Source organism: Ochotona princeps, chromosome 13, assembly GCF_030435755.1.
Source record: "Ochotona princeps isolate mOchPri1 chromosome 13, mOchPri1.hap1, whole genome shotgun sequence".
NCBI lineage: Eukaryota > Metazoa > Chordata > Mammalia > Lagomorpha > Ochotonidae > Ochotona > Ochotona princeps.
Genome location: NC_080844.1, coordinates 3041241 through 3052484, shown reverse-complemented (window position 1 = coordinate 3052484; position 11244 = coordinate 3041241). Strand labels below are relative to the sequence as shown.

The window sequence follows — 11244 nt, the reverse complement described above, 5'->3', positions numbered from 1 at the left end:
TCACCTTCCACATTCCTGCAGATGTGGGGGCTGTGCCAGGGAAAAGCCATGAGCCAGGACACAAGCCAGCTCTCCCACGTGGGTGGCAGGGACACAGGCACTTGTACTGTCCCCTGAGGCCTCTCAGGCAGATTCATTCTAGAACAGAATCTGAGCCTGATCCTGTGTGTTGCTGTGCTGGGTCTGAGCTTCCCAGAGGTATGCTGTCTGCCATGCCCTCCTCATATCCCTTGAAGACTTTTGCATGGACCATGGGCAACTCAGGTCTGCCTTTTGTTTTGACCCATTATTCAGAAAGCTGCAATTGTACAAATATCCACAACACCTATGTGCAGGATTCAATCCAATAGTACCCATCAGGTGTTGGCCCTGGTGTTTGCTGTCGAGGAGATAAACAGGAACCCCCACCTTCTGCCCAACATCACCCTAGGATTTCATCTCTACAGTGTCATGCACAGTGATATGAGGATACTGAAGAATCCACTCACGTGGCTGACAGGGCTGGACAGATGCATCCCTAACTACACATGCAGAAGAGGGGCCAAGGCTGTGGCAGTCATATCCGAGACTGGAGTTTCGGTGCGCACGGGGATGCTGCTGGAACGGTACAGAATCCCACAGGTGAAGGTGCATGGGAAAGGGGGGAGAACAAAACCCATTTCCTTGGGACATACTTCTCAGACCTACAGGGTGTATGTAAATGGATATACATCCCGACCCCAGAGTGGGTGCCCTGAACTGGAGTGTGCAGGATCTCCAGGATCCTCTGAGGCAGCACAAGTTCCAACTGAGAAGGAGCCAGGGGGTTCTTTGGACATATGCTTCTGATGACTGATAACCCAGAAAGGTCTCAGTCTGAGAGAGGAATGGAAACTGAAATATTCTGATCTTTCAGGCACTCTGTGTACCATAATGCCTGCTACATGGAAGTGGTGCTTTACAGCAGTGCTGTCACTCACATGTCGATCCATTTTTCCTCCTCAGCTCACAGTTGGCCTTTTTGATCCTCTTCTGAGTGACAGCACCCAGTTTCCCTCCATGTATCAGATGGCCCCAAGGGACACATCTCTGGCCCTCTCTATGGTCTCCCTAATGCTGCAGTTCAGTTGTACATGGGTGGGGTTGGCCATCTCAGAGCACAAGGAAGGTATGTCATTCATGTCTGATCTGAGAGGACAGATGCAGGAGCATGGCCTCTGCCTGGCCTCTGCCTGGCTTTTGTGGAACTGATCCCAGTGGAGCAGAGTTTTCAAACTCCATTAGTTTTGCACCTATATTTTGCATCATAGCATCAGCAACTAATGTGGTTATTCTATTGGGTGACAAGGCATCATTTAAGATCCTGAAATTTTACCTGGAATGCTCTCTGATAATGGGGAAAGTATGGGTTACAAGTTCTCACTTGGAATTTGACAGCACTGTGCAACACTTACTGCTTAACATCTTCCATGGGACACTCATCCTCTCTCACCACCACAGTGAGATCTCAAGTTTCCAAACCTTTCTATGAACAGCAACCCCTGCCAATTACCCAGAAGACATTTACCTTGCCCTGTTCTGGTCTCAGGCCTTTAATTGCTCCATTTCTGAAGCTGACAGCAGGACACATCAGGGCTCTCCCCCAGATGCCTCTCTGGAATGGCTTGCCTGGTACCTTTTTTTACAAGACAATGAGTGATGGGAGCTACTATATATATTGCAGAATGTGCTGTGGCCCTGTCTTTGCACAAGATGCTTCAGCACAAGTCAGAAGCATAGCCACCAGGGACTGGTGGGAAGGTGATGATTTCCTACTGGCAAGTATGCTGTCTTCCTGCCCTGACAGGTGCTCCAGCTGACATATATCTCTATGGACTCCTTCATGTGGGAGTATCCCCCCACAGGAGCCTCTGGTTCCATTCTCACAAGTCATCCTGTAGGTGTTCAATGTCTAGGTGGTGCAGGGACAGATGAGCAGATGTCTCCATCACCAGCCATGTGGCATGGGCCAGAGAGTTGGTGCAAGGTCAGTACCAGGGCTGTGGTTGCAAAGAGCTCAGCTTCCCATCCACTCAGTTCAGATCTAGCAGTCAGAGCATGTGTTATTTCTTTTGTGTGATGCAGTTGTTTGAGAGGCAGTGGTCACAGACAGAGGCTTTGTCACACTTGGGCCTGTGTCTTCACACGTGGTCAGCTTTCTCAGAGGATAATGTGTTTCTTGCAGGAAATGCACTCTATTCTCAAGAGCCTCCAATTTACAAATCCTGCTGGTGACCCTGTCAATTTGGACCAGAAAACAAAGTTGGCAGCAGCATACGACATCCTCAACTTCTGGAATTTTCCTGAAGGACTTGGCCATACTGTGAAAGTGGGGCACTTCTCCTCTATGATCCACGAGGCCAACAGTTGTCTCTCTCTGAGGAGTTGGCCACGGAGATCACACAGGTGAGTTCATCATGTGGCCCTCCTCTGCAAACTGTGGCACCATCAGGGTGTGACTCAGTGCCACATGGCCTCAGAAATCCCCGAGGGGCCTTAAACTACCCCCTTTTCCACTTCAGTATTTTCTCATGTTCTCATCCTCTGAAGTATGAAAGTATACACAACTGTTCCCTGTAGGTTGTAAATCTATTTCCTTGCCTCCAGGCATGCACAACATGGCATACACTCAGTGTATTAGAAATCAAATATTCTCAATTGAAGTGTGTAGGATTCCCAAACTCTAAATCACTCTCCTTGAAGGATTTTTATGACCAGCTCCACCCATGAGCAACAGATACATCATTTTCCACAGACCCCACACTCAGTCTGCAGCACCAGCTGTGGCCCTGGGTTCAGTAGGACCACCTGGGAGGGAGAGCCCACCTTCTGTTTTGACTGCATCCTCTGTCCAGACAATGAGATTTCCGATGTGACCATTAAGCTCATGAATTTTTCATGAAGAATTTCTTAACCTGTCTGCTGTTCTTGCATTTGCCCCAAAGAAATATGAAGACTTGGGATAACACTAGAGAAAATTCTTGCTACCTGCAGAAAGAAATTAATTTACATAATCAGGAACAATCCTCCTAATGAAGGAGCTCTCCCTGCTGCAGTGTTCTTCTTTTGCTACCAAGAACATGCAGAAGAGATTGAATGACAAAGGAAGGCTGGTATGGGTGACAAGGAGGGTGAATTGTGACATGAAATATGAACAGAACACCAAATATGGAAGGGGCAGGCAGACCATCCAAGCACTAAGTGTACCTTGCAAAGTAGATCAGTGAGAGCACACTCAACAAAGACCCCAGAGACGGGATGTGAATGTGAAAGAAAGTGAAGAAAATCTAAGACAACCATGTCAGGTGGATTCTTGTACAAAACAAGTAATATTATGAAGCACCAGGACAATGGTTCAGGAGGAAAGGGTAAGGATACCGTGTGTGTGTGTGTGTGTGTGTGTGTGTGTCAGAGTCCGTTGATGCAGACCAACATTTCAGGGATCTCTGTAAAGATTCTGAAATGTCAATGTCATATTATAGTGATAAATTTGTTCAACATGTTGTAGAATCTACATGAAACTGCAAATTCCTGTGGAGAAACATTCTGAAATATATCAAGAAAGCATTGGACATGTCAAAGAGCCTTACAGTCATTTTAGAAACTCTGTTCTAATATTTGTGCTTGGTCAGCAGTGTAGAGGTGACTTTTAACTTTCACAAGGGAAAAAATTGCTCATTCTTTCAAGACCGATTGAAAATAGAAAAAATGGGTTGAGAACCATTAATCTGGTGTGACTGAATCCTACCTGGTCACTTCAGCAATACGAAGTTTGTAAGGCATTATTCCAGAAATATGTGCTCACACACATACTCCAAAATAAGGAAAAGCACCTTTAGATGGGTCCGCATTGGTGCACATCCCAGAATTCAGCCTGTTCATTCTTGAAATAGCCATGCTAATAATAATGTAACTACAGGAAAAATGATTTCACTTCATCTTAGCCAAAAGGCAGAGAAGTGATAGGAAATATGATTTCAAAAAATCAGCACTTATCTGTGATTGATGACTGAACAGCAACAGCACAATATCAATGAAAACAGGGAGGACTATGGCAATAGTTAGAAACCACATTGTTGTAACCCAGGTCATCACTTTGGAGATGCTCTGCTTCTAAACATGCATGTATTTACAGAAAGTGAATAAAATGCACATTATCAGCAATACGGAACTGGGATTTCACCTCTACTCTGCTTCCCACCCATATTCCCTACACAATCTCCTAGTGCATTTCTTCTCATACTTGCTACTAAATATGGTCAGGCGCTTTCACCAACTGACACTGAAACCCCACCACTCACCACGCCATCATATTAGCTCTGGAAGCATGGTTGGTTGGTTGAGTAGGATGTGAGGTATGGGAGAGAAGTATAACATTAAAATAAGGCAGGGGAGGCTGTCTGCTCATGCCGCACATGAGGATTCAACAAGAGTGTATGGCATACATATGACCATGGAAACCTTTACCTCCAAGGTCTTCCCTTCCAAGGCTGAAGAAAACATGAACAAGGAATTTAAAAGTTTAATGACGAAAAAGTTTAGGGCATATTTTTTAAACCAGCGAGAACTAAACCAGTAGACTTTATGAAAATCTGAGAATACAGTGTTCTCGTCCGCACAGAGGATACCAAGTAGGGTAAATTAATGAGTGATTCCCAAACACTGGGGTAGTAGGCCTTATTAATTGCCACTTCTTCCTAATCCTTTCCTGGAATGCCCTCTCTCAAACAATAGTTAAGGCATAGTCACCCAACTGGGCTCAGAGAGGGGCCTGTGAATCAGAGACAACCAACTGGACATGAGCTGAAGGCTTCTCCCCTTTCCCACCAGATATGGACCAGTGTGTGATAAATCCTGATCACCAGTATGCTAATGCATGGACAGGAAAGTGACGTTCCTGGCTTTCAAAGATCCCCTGGGAATGGCAGTGGCTTGCACGGCTCTGTCCCTCTGTTATCACAGCTGCCATCCTTGGGGTCTTTGTGAAGCATGAAGACACTACCATTGTCAGAGCCAGTAATCATACCCTCAGCTACATCCTAATCATTTCACTCTTCATCTGCTTCCTCTGCTCCTTCCTCTTTATTGGACATCACAACACAGCCACCTGCCTCCTAAGACAAATCATATTTGCCCTTGTGTTCACACTGGCTGTTTCTGCTGTGCTGGCCAAAACCATCACTGTGGTTCTGGCCTTCAAGGCCATGAAACCTGGAAAGACCATGAGGTGATTGCTGGTGTCAGGAGCCCCAAAGGCTGTCATTCCCATCTGCTTCCTCATCCAACTGACTTTCTGTGGCATCTGGCTGGCAACATCGCCTCCCTTTGTGGATACAGATGCACACTCTGAGCATGAACACATCATCCTCTTGTGCAATGAGGGCTCCATCACTGCCTTCTACTGTGTGCTGGGATTCCTGGGCTCGTTGGCCCTGGTGACCTTCACTGTGGCTTTCCTTGCTAGAAACCTGCCTGACACATTCATTGAAGCCAAATTCCTGACGTGTAGCATGCTGGTGTTCTGCAGTGTGTGGGTGAACTTCCTGCCTGTGTACCACAGCACCAAGGAAGTTCATGGTGGCCATGGAGGTCTTCTCCATCTTGGCCTCTGGTGTGGGTCTTCTGTGCTGCATCTTTGTTCCCAAATTCTATATCATTCTCCTACAGCCTGAGAAGAACTCTTGGGTAGGATTCAGTAATAGTCATTCTAAGATCAGCTCCTAAGGCTCTTTCACATTTTAGAATTGTAAACCTAAGTTCACACAACTCTGTCCCTGCTTCCTGATGTTATAGACTGAGGTGATTCAAGCTCATTAGTGATCATGTCTGTCACTCTTTTGAAAAGCAGTTCAGTGTCACAGTGCTGCCAGCCATGAATTCCAAGATAAAAGCACATCGCACTGCTGGCTAGATATCTCAGTCCTTTTTATTGCCTTCTGTCTTTCTTATTCCAGCTGAAAAACATTCATTATTTTTCATTTCATAAATACATGAGGTCTCACTTCTCCCTATTCTTCTCCATTGATCTTTATATATTCTAGTCAATATTTGTAAGCTCTTGCTTTTTTGACTTTAATTGCTTTTCATTATTTTTTGTGTTGTCTACAAACTCCTTAAAAATAAATATTATTATCAAAAATTAATAATATTCTCATTCTCTAGCACCAATTTTACTTACAATTATACCAGTTCTAAGAACACAGACAATTTCATATTTTCATTCTGTTTCTTTATTCTAGCTTCAGGAAGTATTTGTCCTGCACTACCTTTAGGGGAACATTTCCCATATTTAAGTGACATTGATATAACATTTTCTTATTTGAAACTGAAGAAATTATGGCATTGGTAACAAATATTGCATTTTTTTATCAGTTGAGATTCTTTCATTGTAAGCATATAACAAACATAGAGTCCAGCATTTTTTTGTCCTGACAAATTCAATGGCTTGTTGGGGAGATGATCTCTGGTCTGAAGGTAGAGCCGGCAGAGTGTCATCCCAATCAAATAAAAGCCCCAACATAACATCAGCAACAATTTATAATGTTATGTAATTAATTGACAGAGTATTGAGTAATCAACATGTTAAAAAAAATTCAAGTTCTTTACCACATCCTGTGACTCCTTCATTGACATTTCAATTTCAGTTTATACATGACCAGGTTCTTTACGCCTTAAAATGGCTATAGATTGCTATTCAGTTGTCTTGTGTCGATTTCCATTATAATATTTAGCATTATATAGCATTGATTCATAATTTTGCTAAACTTGGCTTCCCCCCCCCCTTTTTTTTGGGTAGTCAAGACTGGCTTATAACTCTAACAACACACATGTCAACAGTTAAGATGTAGAACAGTTTTAGGAGGGGTGTGCAGAGAAATCCTCAATACCCTAGTGAGGAGTAACCAATCTTTGTGTCCCACCTAGTAAGGTATAAGTGAATCCACGCTGACTGTTTCCTGTCTGATTCCAAGCTTTCCTTGTTGTTCTCTACCTATTCTAGAGATTTGTTTGTTTGTTTTCTGGTTTTGAGGCGTTTCTGGAGCAATCCTGATGGTCAGTGCAAGAGAGGATAGGGACCCAAGTTTGAGACCATGTGAGGACCAGAGAAGACTCGTCTCCTGAGTCCCCAAGGAAGTTTACTTTTCTTCTGTTTCTGCAGACTGCTCAGGGCTCCTAGCTGTTGTTTTGACACCCTTGGATCCTGCGAGGAGGGTTTGGATTTCTTTCATCCCATGTGGTGAATCCAAGCAGGAGTGGATGACCTCAGAGTTCTTGGCCTTCGAAGGCACTCCAACTCCCTGTGGTCTCCATGGCAGTAGGGATGTAGTCCTTGGTGCTCACTGATGGTCCTTGGTGAGAATCTGTGAGTCATTATGTAACCTTCACCTCTATCCCGTTGTGAAAAGTTTTCTTGTTTGTTAAGCTGTGGCTATTTTCTGCTTGTCATTCAGCCACCAATCTGCTTTTTATTTCAATGATTTTGGCTGTGAAGAGTATTCCCTCTCAGTGAAAACCAGCACTGTGAGAATAACAAGGTTGGCCTTATTCCTTTAGCATTCTATTTTCCAGTGCCATCTCTGTGTTCCCAAGCAATCCTCATACTTTTCATGACAAAATAATCACTTTGTTGTATGGGTTAATATAGTTTTGTTTCTCTGCTTGTAGCCATGGAGTTTGTTTGCAAATTTGTTTTAGGTTGGCTACTGCGAACACTGGTGCATAAACATTAGTTTTAATGGGTGTTATAAGTTCCCTTATTAATACTCCTAAAATTGGAATGTTTAGGTTATAGGTGAAATGCACGTCTATTTCCTTGAAGAAGATGCCAATTTTTGGAGCTTTATGCTTTCCACCCTCAGTGTATGTGGTTGTGAATATCCCTGCATGATCCCAGTCATTTGTGATGTCCTTGCTTTTCATTTGTAAATGTTGTCGTATCTACCTGGCATTTGTAAGGGAGTATCTCAATGTGGCAATGATGGGCACATCTATTGTTACTGATGAGTAGGCTTTAGGACGCTTTTTGGCACATGCTTCTCTCTCTGCAGAGATATCTACTTTTTATTCCTGTTGTCAATGATTTCCTCTGTACTGTTGTTGTTGCTCCTGCTTCTAAGTATTTTTTGAAGCCAAGCATTCTCTGCGATGCCTTTGGGCATCTCCCATTCTCTGCATTTTGTTTTCTCCTTCATGACAGTTTAAACACAGCATGTCTAAGTATGGTCAAGTTTTCCTATATGTTTCTTCTTCATAAACTTTCTGCTTATTGCAATAAATAAATGAGGAGAGAAGTACTTGAGAGCAATGTGTCAAGAAACATTGATTGAAGGTGATACCATTGTTCAAGGGTAAAACCCAGGTAAAGATGCAAATCTGCAGTTAACTTGGTGATGTGCGAAGACAATGTTCATGTATCTTAAAAACCCTGTTTACATTCAAATTATGGTCATGAGCTTTTGTTTCTATGGGCTTCTTTGAAAGTCAAAGCTAAAGAGAGGAAGAGATACACAGAGATCTTCAACCCACTCCTCCATTCCTCAAACACCTGCAATAGCTGCAAGAGCTGGAGCTGGTCTCTGTATGCAGCACATTAATTGTAAAGGTAGACGAGTGGTGACAAGATCTTGGAGGTGTGGTATGTTCTGGAACATCTTCATTGCTCCTTAATTCAATGATTTAATGGGGATGTTCCACAGTGGCATGGAGTGAGTGGCTCCAAAAGGTGACAGATTTTCATTTGAAAAATTCATCTATGTTGGTGAGAATGGAAGATTTAGACAGAGAAGAAAGACAAAGACAAATGGGGATTTCTTGGGCCTGACAAACAGTATCCTAGTGGCTGAAGTCCTCCCCTTGCATGCTCCATTATTCCACGTGGGTGCCGATACGTGTCCCGTGGCCCCACTTCACATCCAGTTTCCTGTTTGTGGCCTAGGAAAGCAGATAAGGTTGGCCCAAAGCCCTGGAACTTTGTACCTGCATGGGAGACCCCGAAGCAAATCCTGGCTCGTGACTTCGGATCAGATTAGCTCCAGACATTTTGCGGCCACTTGGGGAGTGAATCAGTGGATGGAATATCTTCCTCTCTGTATTTCTTCCTCTCTTTATATCTGATATTCCAATAAAAGTAAATATTTTTTCAACAAATATTTGTCTTAAATATGTCAGATTTTCAATTATAAGGTTTGAATTTTGACAAAGATTTTGATGAGAATTCTAGAAATCTTTTAGCTGTCTTCATGTCTACAACTCATTTTGACATGGATATTCATTGAGGACTCATGAGGAATGAAGCAGCAGAAGGAAGATGTGTTTCTGTTTCTCTCTTTCTTTCTATAAATCTGCCTTCCCAAGAATAATAAATAAACCCGATAAAAGTGATTTGTGGTTTCACGATAAGTGGGAAAGAGATGTATTTGTAGGTTTTTCCACACCCAAAATTGGTGTGAGATCAGTGTGGGCATGAGGAACAATTGTGCAACTGCTTCCTCCACTTATGGTCTTTGGGAGGTTTCAATCTGGAATGTTCCTGCAAGATCTTACCTGACCCCTTTTATGGCCACCTGGATTACAGAAGTGGTTCCTTAACAAGGTCTCAGGCCCATATTTCAGGGGTACTCCTCCCTTGGGTATTGCTGTTCATGCAGTTGGATGACATGTTGGCACCAGGAGCTTCTGATGTTGGCAAGGAAACATGTTTTCCATCTTGAGTTCTTCACCTGGACAGGATTCCACATGAAGAAGAGCCCCGGGACAGGAGGGTTCCACATTCCTCCACAGTGTCTGTACACATTCAGTTGCAAGAGTGTTAGCCTTGCCCCTCTGGTCCACAGGCAGTACACGCATGTGATGTACATGTGCAACTGTTACCCACTGGAGCTGAGCCAATCCAAAGACAGGAGCCAGGAGCCTCTTCAAGGTCTTCTATGCAGGTGCAGGGTCCCAAGGCTTTGGGCTGTCATCCACTGCTTTCCCAGGCCACGGACAGGGAGCTGGATGGGAAGCAGGGCCACCAGGATTAGAATCGGCACCCATATGGAATCTCAGCACATTGAAGATGAGGACCTCAGCCACTATGTTATTGCTCCAGGCCACCTCTTCTTATTTTGTTAAATTTAGTGCTACATGTTAAATTTGCTTTATACTCAAAGGCATTGTGCTCCAGCAAGTGAACTCCACCATGTAAAATGTAGAGAGACCATTGTTCAGGAATACAATTAAGGACTATAAGCAATCATTAAATCCAAAGATGTCAATTACAGTCAAATGCATTGAAAATAGTTTTCCCATACTCTGCACGTTAAATACCACCCTTCAGGGAAAAAGTGACATTTTGTCTTTCAAGTCTGACCTTGCATTGCCTGTAAAGTTTTCTAGTTGCATCCGTTCTGTTGATGAGTGCATATGTCAGTCTTCTGGTGTTGGACTTCTAGCAATTGTTGGTCGAGCTGCTGAGATCGTGGGAGCCCTGGAGATTCTTTCCTATGGTGGATCTCTCTCCTTTGGGCACATTTCCCAGAACTGTAATGGCCAGGTCCTGTGGAAGAGCCACTGATAGTTTTTCAAGGCGTTTCCATATTGTCTTCACTGTGGTTATGCCAATTGCCATCCCTGTTAATGGTCTCCTGGGGTACCTTTTCCTCGCCAGCATTTGCTACACTTGGTTTTGAGAATGATATCCTCTCTAACTGGAGTGAGATAGCATGCTAGTGTGGTTTTTATTGGCATTTCCCTCATGCTGAGGGGTCCTAAACACGTTTCCTTTCCTCTTATCTGTTGCACATTTTGGTAGAGATATCAGTATTTGCATGCAAAGAACCAGAAAAGCTCACTGTGTTCAGGCCTTCCATAATTCCCCAGCTTCCTCAGGGCAGAAGAAATAAGGAGATTGCTACAACAAAACAGGCAGGGTTCTCTGAGACACACTCCATGGCAAGCAAGTCTGTTTTGGGGAACAGTGAAAGTTGAAGAGCTTAACGTGCTGCCGGGTGATCACAAAATGGGGCAAGCCCAGCAGCAGGCAGGCAAGATTCCAACAGTGGCCATGAGGGACACCGGGTGAAAGCCAGGCCCAGAAAATGCCGAATGTGCCCAGTGGCCATCCTAGTGTCCCTTCAGGGCTTCCTACACCTGAACAGTTAGGACAGCATGTTTTGTGCACTGGAAGAACATGGTCCCCATTCAATATTTATACATACAGAAATTTTTTCTAATGTTTGTTTTTAA

General features: G+C 43.8%; 1 pseudogene; it reads left to right on the top strand.

Moving 5' to 3' along the window:
• The first annotated feature begins 327 nt into the window (after nucleotides 1-327).
• LOC131481750 (vomeronasal type-2 receptor 116-like) lies at nucleotides 328-10573 on the top strand (annotated as a pseudogene).
• Nucleotides 10574-11244: the final 671 nt, after the last annotated feature.